We start from the raw sequence: 14,568 nt of genomic DNA, 5'->3' as shown, positions 1-14,568 counted from the left end.
ACACCATTCTGTTTGGTTACAGACGGGGAAACAGATGTGTTCAGGGTCTTGTGCCTGGGACCTTGCGGGAGATTGACAGTTAGTCTTAGTCAGCCAGCGAATCACAGGGGCATCCTGGAAGATTGTGGGGTGTCAGCTTCTTCCACTTCTCCTGTCCATGTCTTGCAGACAACACTGCCCTATCCTGGCTACTTAGGGACATCGCCATTAGTGTCCACCTCTCCTGTCTCTCCTGATTGCTTTCCTATCCTCATGATCTCTCAGAGATGGAGTCCTGCTCTGTTTCACACGCTAGAGTGCAATGGTGCGATCTCAGCCCACTGCAACCTCCACCTTCCGGGTTCAAGCGATTCTCCTGCCTCAGCCTCCCGAGTAGCTGGGATTACAGGCACGCACCACCACGCCCAGCTAATTTTTGCATTTTGAGTAGAGACAGAGTTTCACCATGTTGGCCAGGCTAGTCTCAAACTCCTGACCTCAGGTGACCTGTCCATCTCAGCCTCCCAAAGTGCTGGGATTACAGGCATGAGCCATTGCGCCCAGCCTTGTCATGATCTCTTATTGGCTTGGGAGAAGTAAGAAGTTTACTCCCATAACTAAGAGCTTCAGTGCCCTATTTCTACTTTTCTTTCTTTCTTTTTTTTTTTTTTTGAGATGGAGTCTCTCTGTGTCACCCAGGCTGGAGTACAATGGCACACTCTCAGCTCTCACTGTCGCTTCTATGAGAAGAGAATGAGCCCAGCATTTTTGCCCCCAGGACTTTATATGATGCTTCCAGCACAGCCCCTGCAGGCCTCTGTCTTCCTGGCTCTATCATGAAGTGTCTGGGGTCACTCTGTTGGGTGCCATCCAAGTGGATGTGGTCATTTTGGTCCCTGCCCTGGCGTTCTAACCCCAGTGATGTGAAGGAAAAAGACCAGCAAAGAGAAGCAGCTTCACAAAACCTGTTTCAGTAGGTTATGTTTTTATTCTACATTATTGGTAAGACAGGGAACAGGGCCAAGACCTCCGCACTCTCCCCTGGGAAGGACAGTCAGGAGAATTAGATACATCTAAAGTGGGCACAGACGGAGGTCAGATCTTCCTGGGAGGTGGCTGGAAAGACTTGGGCTTAAGCCACGGGAGCCAGGCCGACCTGGTTGTTTGCCCTGTCGAAGACAGTGAAGTACTGGCGGATGAAGACATCACCCAGGATCCAAAGCTCTCCAGATTCGGGGACGCCCATGCCTGAAGCCGGCTGGTGCAGCTGCCCTGGCTCTGGAGAAAAGGAGAATAAAAGTGGAGTTGAGACACCGATTCAGCAGTGACAGGCGCTGGGTGATAAACATCCAGGGTGCCCTGGTCCAGCTGCAAGGCACGTGCAAGGAGGAGCTTCCTGGCTCAGTGTCCAGGGACTCAGCTGTTGTTGGCCTGGAGTTAGCCTGTAGAAGCTGTCCACAGCACAATTGGTTTCTACATTACTGGACATTATCTGGCATTTCTGGCAGGCACAGGAACCCTGACATCAGCATCAGAGCTAAGGGGCTTGGGGAGAATTCAGCTGGTAGGAAGGAGTGTGAAAACCCTGCCCACACAGCCTTTTCTCATGATTATTGTGATCCCACTCAGGCAACCGAGGAGCTGCTAGCCTTCACCATCAAGTCACTGGCTGACCTTGTTCACTGCCACCTGGGGAGCTTTGAACCCCTGCAGCTCCATCCCATTGCTCAGGCCTCAGTTCTCCTCTAATGTAATCAGAATCACTGGGGGAGCCCAGGCATCAGTGCTTCTTGTTGAGTAACATCAGTCCACTGGCAAAATCAGTTTTCCACCTGACGTTATAATAATAGAAGGGACAGTTTTCCTGTGGTTTGTATAGCTAAAGATTTGCTACTTCAGGAGAAGGTAGGGATGTCGAAGTCCTTCCAGCCTGTGGAAATGAGGATTTTCATTTGCCCAACTCTTGGTAGCTCTGATGTGATCAGTCTCACTTGGTTAACCTAACCGCACTCTGAGGGTGGGGAAAGCTGCCATGTCTACATTTTGGATGAGAAAACTGAGGCTGAGATGAGTTGTAGCTTGCTGAGAATCAATGGGCTGGTAATTCAGACCCAGGACTTGGACCCAGGGATCCAAATAGAATCCTCTTTTCCCTCCATTAACCTTTGCTTCACTTGTTCCCTTAGGGCTGTATCCGAGTTCTTATTCCTGCATTTGTTTGTAATCTGTTCCTTCTCTCCGGAGCTGTCTGGGGCAGATGTTCGTCTGCCTCTGCCTCTCGGCTTCAGCTCGTGGAAGCGACTTTCCCTCTGCAGAGGGGGACTCTGTATGGCCACATTGTGTGTGAGCCCCTCTAGTGGATGGTCCAGAGCCCCCTCACCTGCAGGATGTAGGCACTGGGTGGCAAAGGGTACTGGACTCCGTTGATGGTGAAGACGATGTCGGGTAGGCTGCTGATGGCTGAGCAGCTGACCACCATCTGGAAAGAGTGAAGTGAGAAAAGTTGGAAGGGTTTTGGTCCCGTGTGCCTGGCACACCCACTATTTGAGTGTAGAACAGAGCCGTCGGGGCTGGACTCACCTCGCCGTCTGAGCCTCGGTTCATGTCGCCTGATGTTGGCAATGGGGCTGGTTGGGCCGGTCAGCAGAGAGGTGCCGGTGTCAACAATGGCCTGGCAGCCCTTAGCGCAGGCGATGGTCTCTTTCCGTTCATGGTGATGCTGAGGGCAAGAAGCAAGTGAAGGTCCCTGAGCCCTCATGGGTACATCTCTCCAAGGGGGAACCAGGAGGTGACCCCAGATTTCTTCCCCACCCATCCATTGACCAGTGTGTGAAATTTGTGTTCCTCTCGTTCACACACTCATTCATCCTGCATTCATTTACCTAACAAATATTTTGCAAGTGCCCACTCTCTGCCAGGCATGGGAAACGCAAAGCTAAACCAGACAGCCTCACAGTTCCAGGCTGCAGGGAGCTCCCGGCCTGGCTGTCAAGATAAGTTATGGTGGCAGAAGGGCAGGATGATAAGCCGGGCATGCGGCAGGGAACAAAACAGGGTCCAGGGTGAGAGGCGGTGGAGGGAAGCAGCCAGGGGAGCAGACACCCAGGGATGCCAGGCAGGTGAAGAGAGAAGGAGGACATCAACAGGGGATGGTATGCGGGGAGGCACAGAGACCAGAGGGCTGGGGCAGGAGTTGGAGGAACTGGTGAAATGCTAGGATGGCTGGGCAGACATGAGGTGATCAATGTGTCCTGGTTTGCCTGGGATGGTCCCAGATTTAGGACCAAAAGTCCTTGTCCTGGGAAATTGTTCGCTCTTGAGAAATGACTTCACACAATTTCTTAGCCATTTTGCCCTACTTCTAGACTGAAAGGGACACGTCTCCTCGAGTGGGAGGAGCGTGTGCTGGTTCCCAGGCAGGTGGTCACCCGGCTTTCCCCAGGGATGCTGGTGGATTGTTCTGCCTCCGTGACTATTAGGACAGTGGCTATCTGAGCCTTGCAGAGTCTCAGCTGCCCAGACAGCTCTTCCCTCTTCTCCTCACAAGCAAGTGACGTGTCTTTCTAGGGTCTCTCTGGCTGGGCTAACGCCTCGCTTCCCCGGGATTGTGTTCTGTGTGTTGCCACCTTGGGATTCTGGAAAGCTGGTTAGCTATGAATCCCATGCCTGTCCTGTCCTGTCCCATCCCATCCCTCCACTTCCAGTGTAGTAAGAAGAGTCAATGCTAACAACATCACCACGCCAAGCTACCTGGTCACTCACAGGAAAGTGAGGGAAGAAGACATGAATTTCTCTGTTTGTTCATTTGTGTGAACATCTGCTGTTGGCTCCTCAGAGCTACCCTTGATTGGGCACTTAGCAGGCTGTCTTGGGGTGTGACAAATGTGGTTTCTTGTCCTCATAGGCCAGGGCCCACGCAGTGGACACTGTCACTGTTATTTCCACTTACCATGAGGACACTGAGCCTGAGGGAGGTGAGGCCACCTGCCCAAGGTCACACAGCGGGAAAGTGGTGGAACCACGTTTGGAAGAACACGGGTCTTTTAGGTTGAGTGTGTGGTTTCCACTGTGGTACTCACTCTAGTAGCCATGGCGACCCCAGGGATGTGAATGGCTGACAGTGCTCTTAAGGACTTGATGGTAGACATCTCTTGTTCTTAGCTGGGAGCAGTTTCACCCCCAGGGGAATGTATTTTTTAGTAGAGACGGGGTTTTGCCACTTTGGCCAGGCTGGTCTTGAACTCCTGACTTGAGGTGATCCTCCCGTCTCAGACTCCCAAAGTGCTGGGATTACAGGCATGAGCCACTGCGCCTCCCCAAGTGTATTCACTTTCAATGGCATCTTTGGGGGCCAAATACGCCGGAACTGGCACTGGGGGGCAAATGGCTGATGACATTTGAGTTGTACACATCAAGGGACAAAGACGCTGGTAAATGACATGGAGTGCACATGGCCCGACAGAGAGAGACTTGGCCCTATCACTCTCCAAAGACACATTTCTCCAGCCTCAGACATTGACTTTCCAAATCCCTTGCTTCCCAACACCCTCTCCATCGCAGCCAGCCTTGGACAGCTGCTGCTGGGCCAGAACCTCTGGAGGGGAGGTGGGAGGAGGCCCCTCTCCACCCAACTTACGCGCTCAGGTAGACAGAGAAGAGGTCCTGAGAAACCAGGCGCTGGTCCCAGATGTTGTCAAAGACGGGTGTGGCCCCGGAGGAGGAAATGCTGGGGTAGGCCAGCCCCAGGATGTCATCAAAGGAGCGAATACAGGAAGAAGCTCGGGTTCGGTCTCATTGCCGGGCGATCTGATTGGAGGTCCGAGATGCCTCCAACTCCAGGTGGGGGAACCGAGATGATATTCACCATCAGGTCACACCACTGAGCTCTGGGTGCCAGCCTCAGGCCTACAGCTGCCCTGGTTCACCCCATGCAGGATTTTGGCTTCAGGGCACTGGCCCCAAGGAGGGGAGAGGGATCGTCTCCTGGAATGCTCGTTCCTCTGCTGAGGTAACCATGGCAGCTGAGCTACAGATGGCCACGGTTCATGACTCAGTGTGAGATTTTGCTGAAACCCATATTCACTGTGTGTTTGTAAAGCTACGGATGAACAAATGCAAAGCAGACCCTGTAATGGACCAGTCTTTGACTCTGCCATGCCCCAAAGTAGCAGAGAGGGCTTGTGGAGATTTCCTGACATGAGCTGCAGGTCGGGAGAAGGAGGAAGAAGAGGAGGTGCTAGTAGAGAATTGAGCTTTGATGACTCTCCTTACCCTCCATAACATTCTGCTTGTGAGCTGAGGCTGGCTTATGGCTCCCGGCAGCCCACCCTTTTACTCACTGCCACCCGAGCTAGCAATGTCTGTGACATCTCTGCTGCTTCTCCCCGACCTGCATCCCCAATCAGGTTACTTTTGTGATCACCAAGACTCATCTTGCTGGAATAAGCTTATTCTGGGGGTGCCTGATGGCAGGATTCACCGGCAGCCTGCAGGCGCCCACCTTGACAGTGTCGTATCCGAGGATGCCTGTCATGCTGCCGGTGCCGTAGGTGATGGAGACTGTCTTGCTGGTGGCCCGGTATGTGGAGGAATCCTGAGGGTTGAAGAGGTTGTGATCCACTGCAAGGGAAAGCGGTGATTGTCAGCCTCTGAGAGCTGGGTGAAGGTCACAGGCTGCGATGTCTTCCTGGGATGGGGTGCCCTGGCCCCAGGAAGGGCTCTGGAGGTGAGCAGTGACCTTTCCCCCAGACCCTTGGACCCCAAGAGACGCCAGGTTCTGTCCTGTCTCATTGAACTACTGGGACCCTTCACTGATGGCAGGTCCCCAGCCAACCCCAAGGGCCTGCTGGGGACCCCCCAAGGCCAACATTGAGCTGAGCAGGCTGGTGGCTGCCCAGTGATGAGCGCTTTCACCCCCCAGCCCCCGACCAGTGCTCCTGTTACGATGTGGAAGAAGCCAGAGGCACCTCATCTTAATTAAAACTCAGGTGAATACATTAGAAGAGGAAGGAACCCACAACACACATTGTTCATGACTTCCAAAGACAAACTCTCTTTCGTTAGCAAACCAATCATTTTAAAAATATTTTTGTTCTTAAAAAAAGGAGCTCAGCACTCATCTCCAGCATGTCCTAGCCAGGCTTTGGAGCCATTTTCTCACACACACTGGACTCTTTCCTGGCGGGCTATTCTACAGCCCTTTGGCCCTGTCTTGCTTTGGGCCCCTACACTTCCTCTCCCAGGCTGTGCTTATTTTGGGGAGCTTCTCTCTCCCCTCAGCCTGGAAAGTCTTTGACCGCAGGGGTCATATCACTCATCCCTTTACCCCCTGGAGCACCTGCGCCCAGTACTTGGCACGTAGTAGGTGCTCAGTAAATGCCTGTTGAGTGGCTCCAACAGGTTTGAGGTGGGAGCTGTCTGAAGCCCACGGGTGTCCAGGGTTCCCCAGGGTCAGCTGGTGCTGGGGAGCGAGAGTGGGGTGGGGCAGGCTGGGAACTTACTGCAGGCGAGACTGTAGCAGTAGACTGAGGGCACCCACAGGTTGGAGGAGCCAGTGTCAAAGACGACGGTGAAATTCTGGGCAGGGGTTCCGATGCCGATAGTGCCGAAGTACTCCACCTGCCGAAGCCGGGACAGGGCAGTTCATAGACCGAGGTCTCTCTGTCGGGGCCTCCCTTGGGGCTCTCTCTGGGTCATCTCCTCAGTCCATCTCTCTACCTTTTCCTTCCTTCCTCACAGTTCTTGTCATTCCTTCCCAGCCGCTGCCTCATCCCTGAAAGCCCAGTCCTGGTGTCCCTTCCTCCTTGAAGTGTTCCCTGATTGCTCCCTCAATTTACCCTCTGCTGTCTCCTAAGCACCACAAGCACCTAACAGTCTGCGGTTCCCTCTTCAGCATTGTCTTGTCTGTCACAGTCTTCCCATCCTTGTAGGACATGTTCTCAGAGGATGGGGATGGAACCTTCTAGCACCGGGCAAGTGACACCTTAAGTGCTTGTGCCTTAAATTTTTTATCAGAAGCTAAGCAAGCCACCTAAAGATGGAAACTTGGCCGGTTTTCTTATTTCTACATCTAGATGTGTAAGCAGGTTGCAAGAAAGGGCATTGCCAGTATTTTTCTTCTTCTTTTTTTTTTTTGAGGCAAGTCTCGCTTGGTTGTCCAGGCTGGAGTGCAGTGGCGCGATCTCGGCTCACTGCAGCCTCTGCCTCCTGGGTTCCAGTGATTCTCCTGCCTCAGCCTCCCAAGTAGCTGGGATGACAGGTATGTGCCATCACGCCCGGCTAATTTTTGTATTTGTAGTAGTGATGGGGTTTCACCATCTTTCCAGGCTGGTCTGGAACTCCTGACCTCAAGTGATCCACCCACCTCAGCCAACCAACCAGTATTTTTCTTCTGAGTGGCAGCATTTTCCCCCTTTGCTGGCTCTGTTCTCGCCACACTGGTCTGCTTGCTGCTACTTGGCGATGAGCAGTCCCTCCTGCCCTAGGGCCTTTGCACTGGCTATTCCTTGTGCTAGGAAAATGTTTATTCTAGATCTCTCTTTGGTTGATCCTTTTTTCAAAAATCAGTCATTCAGGTCTCTAGTCAAATATTCCCTCTGCCAACAGGCCTTCCGTGACCACTTTATCTAAATTTGCCCCTCTCTATCTTCTTTTTCCTCATACTCCAATAAATTAATTTGTCTTGGCCCTCATCAGTACCTGAAATTATCCTCCACGCTTGCTTATCTGTCATCCCCTTTAGAATATAAGCTCCAGGAACTTTGCTTATTCACCATCGCTGGGCAACTTGCATAGCCTCTCTGGCCCATAGAGAGGTGGCAATATTTGTTAAATATTTGTTAACTAAATAAATGCACTAACTAAACTTCTTACCAAGGGCCTGGCAGACCCCATGCTAAGCACTCCAGAAAACATGATTGCGTGAATTCCTGGCAACAACCTCTGTTGGTAGATATTAGTGTTTCTGTTTTCCAGACCAAGAAACGGGCTCAGAGGATTTAAATGTCTTGGCCAAGGTCCTGTGACTTAGAGGCGCTAGAACCCACATTTGCACCAGGTCTGCTGGATGGCGGAGGCCAATCTCTGAACCACAGTCATCACTGTTTGTGCCTCTGCCGCAGCCAGGCACAGAGAGGGACATGATATCTGGAAGGCAGGTGTTTGCTGTCGGGTCTCAAATACTAAAGTCAGAGTGATCTTTCTGAACCTCGGATCTGATGTTGTCACCCCCTGTTTGAGATAAATCAGTGGCAGTTAGGATGGAGCCTCTCTCCGTCCACCCTCTGCTCCTGCCGCAGTCTGCAGCAGCCTTCTTCCCTCCCTCTGGGCTCTCCTTCAAATGCCCTGTGTCCCGCCTGCACAGGGTTCGCACAAGTGATCAGGCTGTGCGGAGTTCTGTCTTCTTCTCTTGGAAATTCCCGCTCTTCCTGCATGGCTCCCGGGAGGCTCCCTGCCCAAGTGGCAGAGTCTCGCAGTGTGACACCTTCACTCTGTGGTCCTCCTGCTGCCTGTTCTTTTCATTGGTTTGCAAGACTCCTTGATTACTGTCTTTGTCTCCTAGACTATGACTTTGCTCACCGCTGTTTTCCCCTGAGCCCCGCACAGGCCCTGACATGTAACGAGGCGCTCAGAAGGAATAAACATTGCATGAACGAGTGAAGGAATGAATGAATGAACAAAAAGCAACAGCTCTGAGTGTGAGCTTTCCTGCCTGCCCGGGGCCACTGACATCAAGGGGGAGACCCTGGGTCACTGCCTGGAGCCTCAGAGCCCCTGGCCCATCCTCACCCAAGACCCCAGGAACTCTCTTCCTGCCGGCGAAGTCTCAGAGCCGGCCCCTGCTTGCTCACACACTCTCACATCCAGGTAGTTCCTCCAGGGGCTGTTCGTCTATCAGGGTGGGCGCCTCCGCCTGGGGGAAGTACTTGCTGGCTGGGTTGCGGTTGTGCTTCTTCAGGAAGTCCTTCAGCAGGCCATGCTCGGACAGGTTGCGCCTCAAGGACTTCTTTCTGACGAGGGGGACCATGTGGTTTGGAGGAGGAAGAGGAATTAGGCAAGGATTCTGCTCACCGGGTACAAAGGCCCCAGAAGGAAGGAAGCTGGTCTGGGAGAGAAAGAAGGAAGGAAGGGAGACGGGTCCCCATCTGTGCACAATGGAAACAGTTCAGCTGCCCAGTGGTGGAGCCGGAACCAAACCCAGTTCGGACTCTAACCAGCTGGTCTGAGAGGAAGAAGGAAGGAAGGGAGACGCTCCCCCAATGCCTGCGCAATAATGCAAAGAAGTTAAGTTGACTAGGGCTGGAGCTGGGAACCAGACTCAGGCTGGGCCTGAGTTTTAACCACGTCTGCAGAGCTGCCTCCCAAAGGTTGGAGAGAGAGGCAGAGAAGGGGGATGGAGACAGCCGAAGAGAGAGAGAGAAAAAAGGGAAGAAGGAAGACACAGGAGTAACGAAGGGTGATGTGGGAGGCAGGCGTCTTCACACCCATGCCACCGGGACTCACTTGTAGATGATGCACTCAGAGAGCGCCACCAGACCCAGCAGCAGCAGCCACTTCATGGTTCTTCCCGGGTCCCAACTCCAGGGAGAAGCAAGACGGGAGGAAGGTGCAGAGCAGCAGCATGAGCTGCCCCTTATATACAACTTGGGTCCCGTCTTATCATTCTCGGAAAGTCACCCGTTCCCCTGATCCCAAACAGAAAAGCTCCTGATAAGATTGTCGCTGCCCCGAGCCAAGTTCTGAGACTGTTCCAGCGGAGGCACTTTCCACTGTAACCTTGCGCCATTGTGGGGGTGGGGGGGGTTGCCATGGGGGTGGACCCGCAGGGAGAGAGAGGAGCAATGGCATGGAGGGTTAGTTTTTCTTTTCTTTTCCTTCTTCTTCCTTCCCTCCTTCCTTCCTTCCTTTCTTCCTTCCTACCTCCCTTCCTCCCTACCTCTTTCTTTCTTTCTTTCTCTTTCTTTCTTTCTTTCTTTCTTTCTTTCTTTCTTTCTTTCTTTCTTTCTTTCTTTCTTTCTTTCTTTCTCTCTTTCTCTCTTTCTCTCTTTCTCTCTCTTTCCTTCCTTCCTTCCTTCCTTCCTTCCTTCCTTCCTTCCTTTCCTTTCCTTTCCTTTCCTTCTTCCTTTTTTCTTTCTGACATTCTTTTGCTCTTTCTTTCTGACTGAGTTTTGCTCTGTCGCCTAGTCACAGGCTTATTGCTTAAGCATTGACAAAGGCCCACATTGACACTTTACAAGCTCAACATTTCCACAAAGTTGGTTACAAGTGTGTTTGACACAGCATTGGACAGATAGGAAGGAGCCCCAGGTGGCCTGATGTGTCCCAGTGGGGCACGCAGCTGGGGTTCTTAGAGAGCAGCTCCCCGACTCAGTGATAGGTGGTACTGCTTGTGGTCACTGCTTAGTCACAGCACACTGGGGGGTCAGTCATTTGGGACTCAGGACACAATTCCCCACACAAGTTCATTGTGTGAGGTTGTTGGACATCTGTCTAGGCTATGGCACTTCCGGCTTGCTTTTGGTGGCTACTGGGCTGAGTCTGGGAAGGAGATGTGCGCAGTACATGGGGGAGGAGGGAGAGAGCACCGGCAGAATGCTGCCTTCCCTTCCTGGAGGAGGCAAACTTGAGACCGGCCAGGTATTTCTTTGGAATCTGTGTCCCTCCCTTTCTGCACCCCTTCTCTTTCTTTTGCTCCCTTCCCACCCTCTGCACCTTTGAGATCCCACCTGGGGCTGATTTCTCCAGGTGCTCCAGGCTTATAACTGGGCTTAAAGTCAGCTACAATGGAGCACAGCAATCTGGGCAAAGAATTCATACTCGTGGGTAGAGTGACTTAGAAAGAGGATGCTTAGCTGGGTGCCGCGGCTCACGCTTGTAATCCCAGTATTTTGGGAGGCTGCGGCAAGTGAATCATCTGAAGTCAGGAGTTCAAAACCTGCCTGGCCAACATAGGGAAACCCTGTCTCTACTGAAAGTAGAAAAGTTAGCTGGGCATGGTGGTGGGCGCCTGTAATCCCAGCTACTCGAGAGCTGAGGCAGGAGAATCGGCTTGAACCCAGGAGACAGAGGTTGTGAGAGGTGAAGCCGGCTGGGCTTCTGAGTCGGGTGGGGACTTGGAGAACTTTTGTATCTAGCTAATGGATTGTAAATGCACCAATCCGCTCTCTGTAAAATGGACCAATCAGCAGGATGTGAGTGGGGCCAAGTAAGGGAATAAAAGCAGACCACCGGAGCCAGCAGCGGCAACCCGCTCGGGTCCCCTTCCAAGCTGTGGAGGCTTGTTTCGCTCTTTGCAATAAATCTTGCTGCTGCTGACTCTCTGGGTCTGCACCACCTTCATGAGCTGTAACACTCACTGCGAAGGTCTGCGGCTTCACTCCTGAAGCCAGTAAGATCAGGAACCCACCAGGAGGAAGGAACAACTCTGGACGCCACCTTTAAGAGCTGTTACAGTCACCGAGAAGGTCTGCAGCTTCACTGCTGAAGCCAGCGATACCACGAACCCACCGGAAGGAAGGAACTCCGGACACATCTGAACATGTGAAGGAACAAACTCTGGACTCACCATATTTAAGAACTGTAACACTCACCTTGAGGGTCCGCAGCTTCATTCTTGAATTCAGCGAGAGCAAGAACCCACCGGAAGGAACCAATTCCGGACACAGTGCAGTGAGCAGAGATCCTGCCACTGCACTCCAGCCTGGGCGACAGAGCTAGACTCCGTCTCAAACAAACAAACAACACCAACAACAAAAAAGAGGATGCTTACCAACGCAGTGGATCCTCCACTTTGTGAGCTTTTATATAGTGGACAAAGTAGAGTGAAAACTCTGATGCATAAATTACTGGGGAGGAGGACAGGGGAGTGGGGTGGTCCCCAGGTAGATAGGAAGCCCTGTCTCAGGGTCTTGTTCTGAAATCACATCCCCTGGGGCATCCTCAGACTGTCCAGCCATGAGAGCTACAGGTTCTATAAAAGCTCCAAGTTGCCCCTAGTGCCTCCAGGTAAGTATTCAGAAGTGGGCAGTGTGGATAAGTTCAGGGACAGTGGTGGTTAGTAGGAAACACATGGACATTTCAGACTTCCCTGTTAGTTGACACGTTTGTGCCCCAAATGTGAAGCCTGGGCCCATTATTTTTCTTTTGTTTGTTTGTTTGTTTGTTTTTAACTGTCAATCTCACTCCAGTATGACTAGCCCTTGTATTTCCCACATTCACATATTCTGGTGCCTGCTTCTCTTCCTCTCTCTTTCCTCCCTCTCAAGCCTCTCTCTCTCTCTCTATCTCTCTCTTTTTCTTTTTCTTTTACTTTTTTTTCTTTCTTTCTTTTTTTTTTTTTTTGAGACGGTCTTATTCTGTCACTCAGGGTATAGTGTAGTGGCGTGATCATGGCTTAGTGCAGTCTCAACCTCCCACGCTCAATCAGTCCTCTGGCCTCAGGCTCCAAGTTGCTGGGACTAAGGGCATGAGCCACCACACCCAGCTAAGTTTTGTATTTTCTATAGAGACAGGGCTTCACTATGTGGCCCAGGCTGGTTTTGAACTCCTGGGCTCAAGTGATCCACCTGCCTCAGCCTCTCAAAGGGCTAGGATTACAGTGAACCACAGTGCACCTGGCCCTCTCTCTCTTTATGGAAACATAATATTTTACATATTTTTTGGGTATCGGTGATATTCTGTTACATGCATAGAAAGAGTAATGATCAAGTCAGGGTATTTGGAGTATCCATCACCTTAAGTATGGGTTGATCCTAGCAGTCATATGAAGAACTTGATGGTCCTGAAGATGCCTGCCTAAGTTTTGGGGGCACCAGATGAAATCCCCTCACTCAAGGCTGCCACCAGATGGAAGGGAGGGAGTTTGGAGCCCAAGGATGGGTGCTGGTTTTGGGGGCACAGCTTGTCTTGGGCCCACATGGGAATTTTGAGCAGAGGAGAAGTATATTTGGGAAGTAGAAGGAAGATTCCCCAGGCAGAAACCTGCAAGCACCTTAACACATTCATTCGAATGCCTGATTGTGCACTCGCTGTGTACCGTGCAGGGATGCTCTAGCTACTGGGGGTACATCCCTGAGCGTGGTAGGAATACGCCATGCATTTGGCGGGTTTGTGATCAGTTCAAGGGAAAGCTGGTGTGGAAGGGGCTCTTTCTTTCCACCTGGATGGATATTTGGATCGCTTTGAGGGGAAGCTCTCGGATTGGTGAGGATGAAAATGTTTCTCCACATTAGAAATTTTAGCACCCTGGGGGATGCTGGTATGCTTGCTGCCACCAATTCAGGGGTATGGCAGAGAGACTCTAGGATGGCTCTCAATTATTCATGCTGCTGGTGTTCACACCCCTGTGTAATCCCCTCCCCTTTTGTGTAGGCAGGACTTGCTTCTAACCAACAGGATACAGCAAAGTAGATGGGACGTTGCTTCTGCGATTACATTATACAGGCTCATAGCTTGTATCTTGCTAGCACACTCTCTGTATAGACTCTTCCCTTGCTGGCTCTGAGAAAGAAAGCTGCCCTATAAAGAGGCCCAAGGGGAAGGAACCAAGGGTGGCCTCCAGCCGACAGCCAGCAAGGAACTCAGGCCTTCAGTGCAGCAATCTGTAAGTAACTGAATCCTGCCAGCAACCGTGTGAGCATGGAAGCAGATCCTTCTCCAGTCAAGCCTCAGATGAGACCACAGACCAGGCTGACATCCCTGACTGACAGAGGCCTCTGTTGAACGGAGCCTGGATTCCTGAGGCACAGAAACTGTGAGATAGTCAATGTGAGTTGTTGTAAGTCATGAAATGTGTGTTAAATTGTCATCAGTGTCTTCAGCAATAGAAAACCAGGACTGGAAACCTCGTTGAAATCTCCAGAAAGATCCACCTGGCTGCCTCTTGCTCTTCTGTGTTTTGAGACCTTTTCAGTGCTCTGCTAGGTGGTTTTCTGCTCAGGCAATGTGAGTGATCTGAAATGGGGAAAGGTGACATTATTGGTCAGGTCATCTGCAAACCTCCCTCAACACAGCAGTGCTTATATTTCTGTGGCTCTTTGTGCTTTTCTGAATGCTTTGAATTATTTTTAAAAAGAATTATTATACGATTACCCCCAGTTTTTCCCAACTGACATAGCTGAGAGGGGTTAAGTGATCAGTGTCTACATAACCTGCACGACACAGGTGGGAGCTGAACCTGGTCTCAGGGGACTCTGGTCCCTGACCAGATTGTGTGACCATGTACATCCACCCGGTTTCTGTTCATGGGTTAGTGTGTGACATGAACGTTCCATGATGGCTGCAGCCTCCATCCCAGGAGCACTTGGAGAAGCCATTCCACTCAGCCCCTGTTACCAGAGGAACCCTTGGGAGGAAAAGGGAATCCTGAGTCTGCCATCACATGCTCATGAAATCTGATTGTCAGCCAGGGCTGATCCGTGGCTGCCAGCAAGGAAGCCACATCATCTCATTGTACCAGACTGGCCAGGCAGAAAGATTAGATAACAACGTTTATTTTGCCATTAGCCCTGCCTGGTCCTCAGTATGGTAGTGCCTGGCTTTCAGGGATGCTGGCAGCAGTGACTCTGATGCAGGGTAGCCCCTGCCAAGGGC

General features: G+C 51.7%; 1 pseudogene across 1 annotated transcript; it reads right to left on the bottom strand.

Annotated features, from left to right (window-relative positions):
• Positions 1-945: 945 nt before the first annotated feature.
• On the bottom strand, positions 946-9,036 carry LOC116269827 (annotated as a pseudogene). The gene is made up of 7 exons (XR_004177652.1): positions 8,839-9,036; positions 6,480-6,597; positions 5,417-5,598; positions 4,889-4,931; positions 2,560-2,606; positions 2,360-2,458; positions 946-1,257 (listed from the first exon to the last, which is right to left on the bottom strand). The product of XR_004177652.1 is annotated as a pepsin A-like (transcript).
• Positions 9,037-14,568: the final 5,532 nt, after the last annotated feature.

Source organism: Papio anubis, chromosome 12, assembly GCF_008728515.1.
Source record: "Papio anubis isolate 15944 chromosome 12, Panubis1.0, whole genome shotgun sequence".
In the NCBI taxonomy this organism is placed as follows: domain Eukaryota; kingdom Metazoa; phylum Chordata; class Mammalia; order Primates; family Cercopithecidae; genus Papio; species Papio anubis.
Note: the sequence above shows the minus strand (reverse complement) of the source record. Positions and strands in the feature narration are given on the sequence as shown.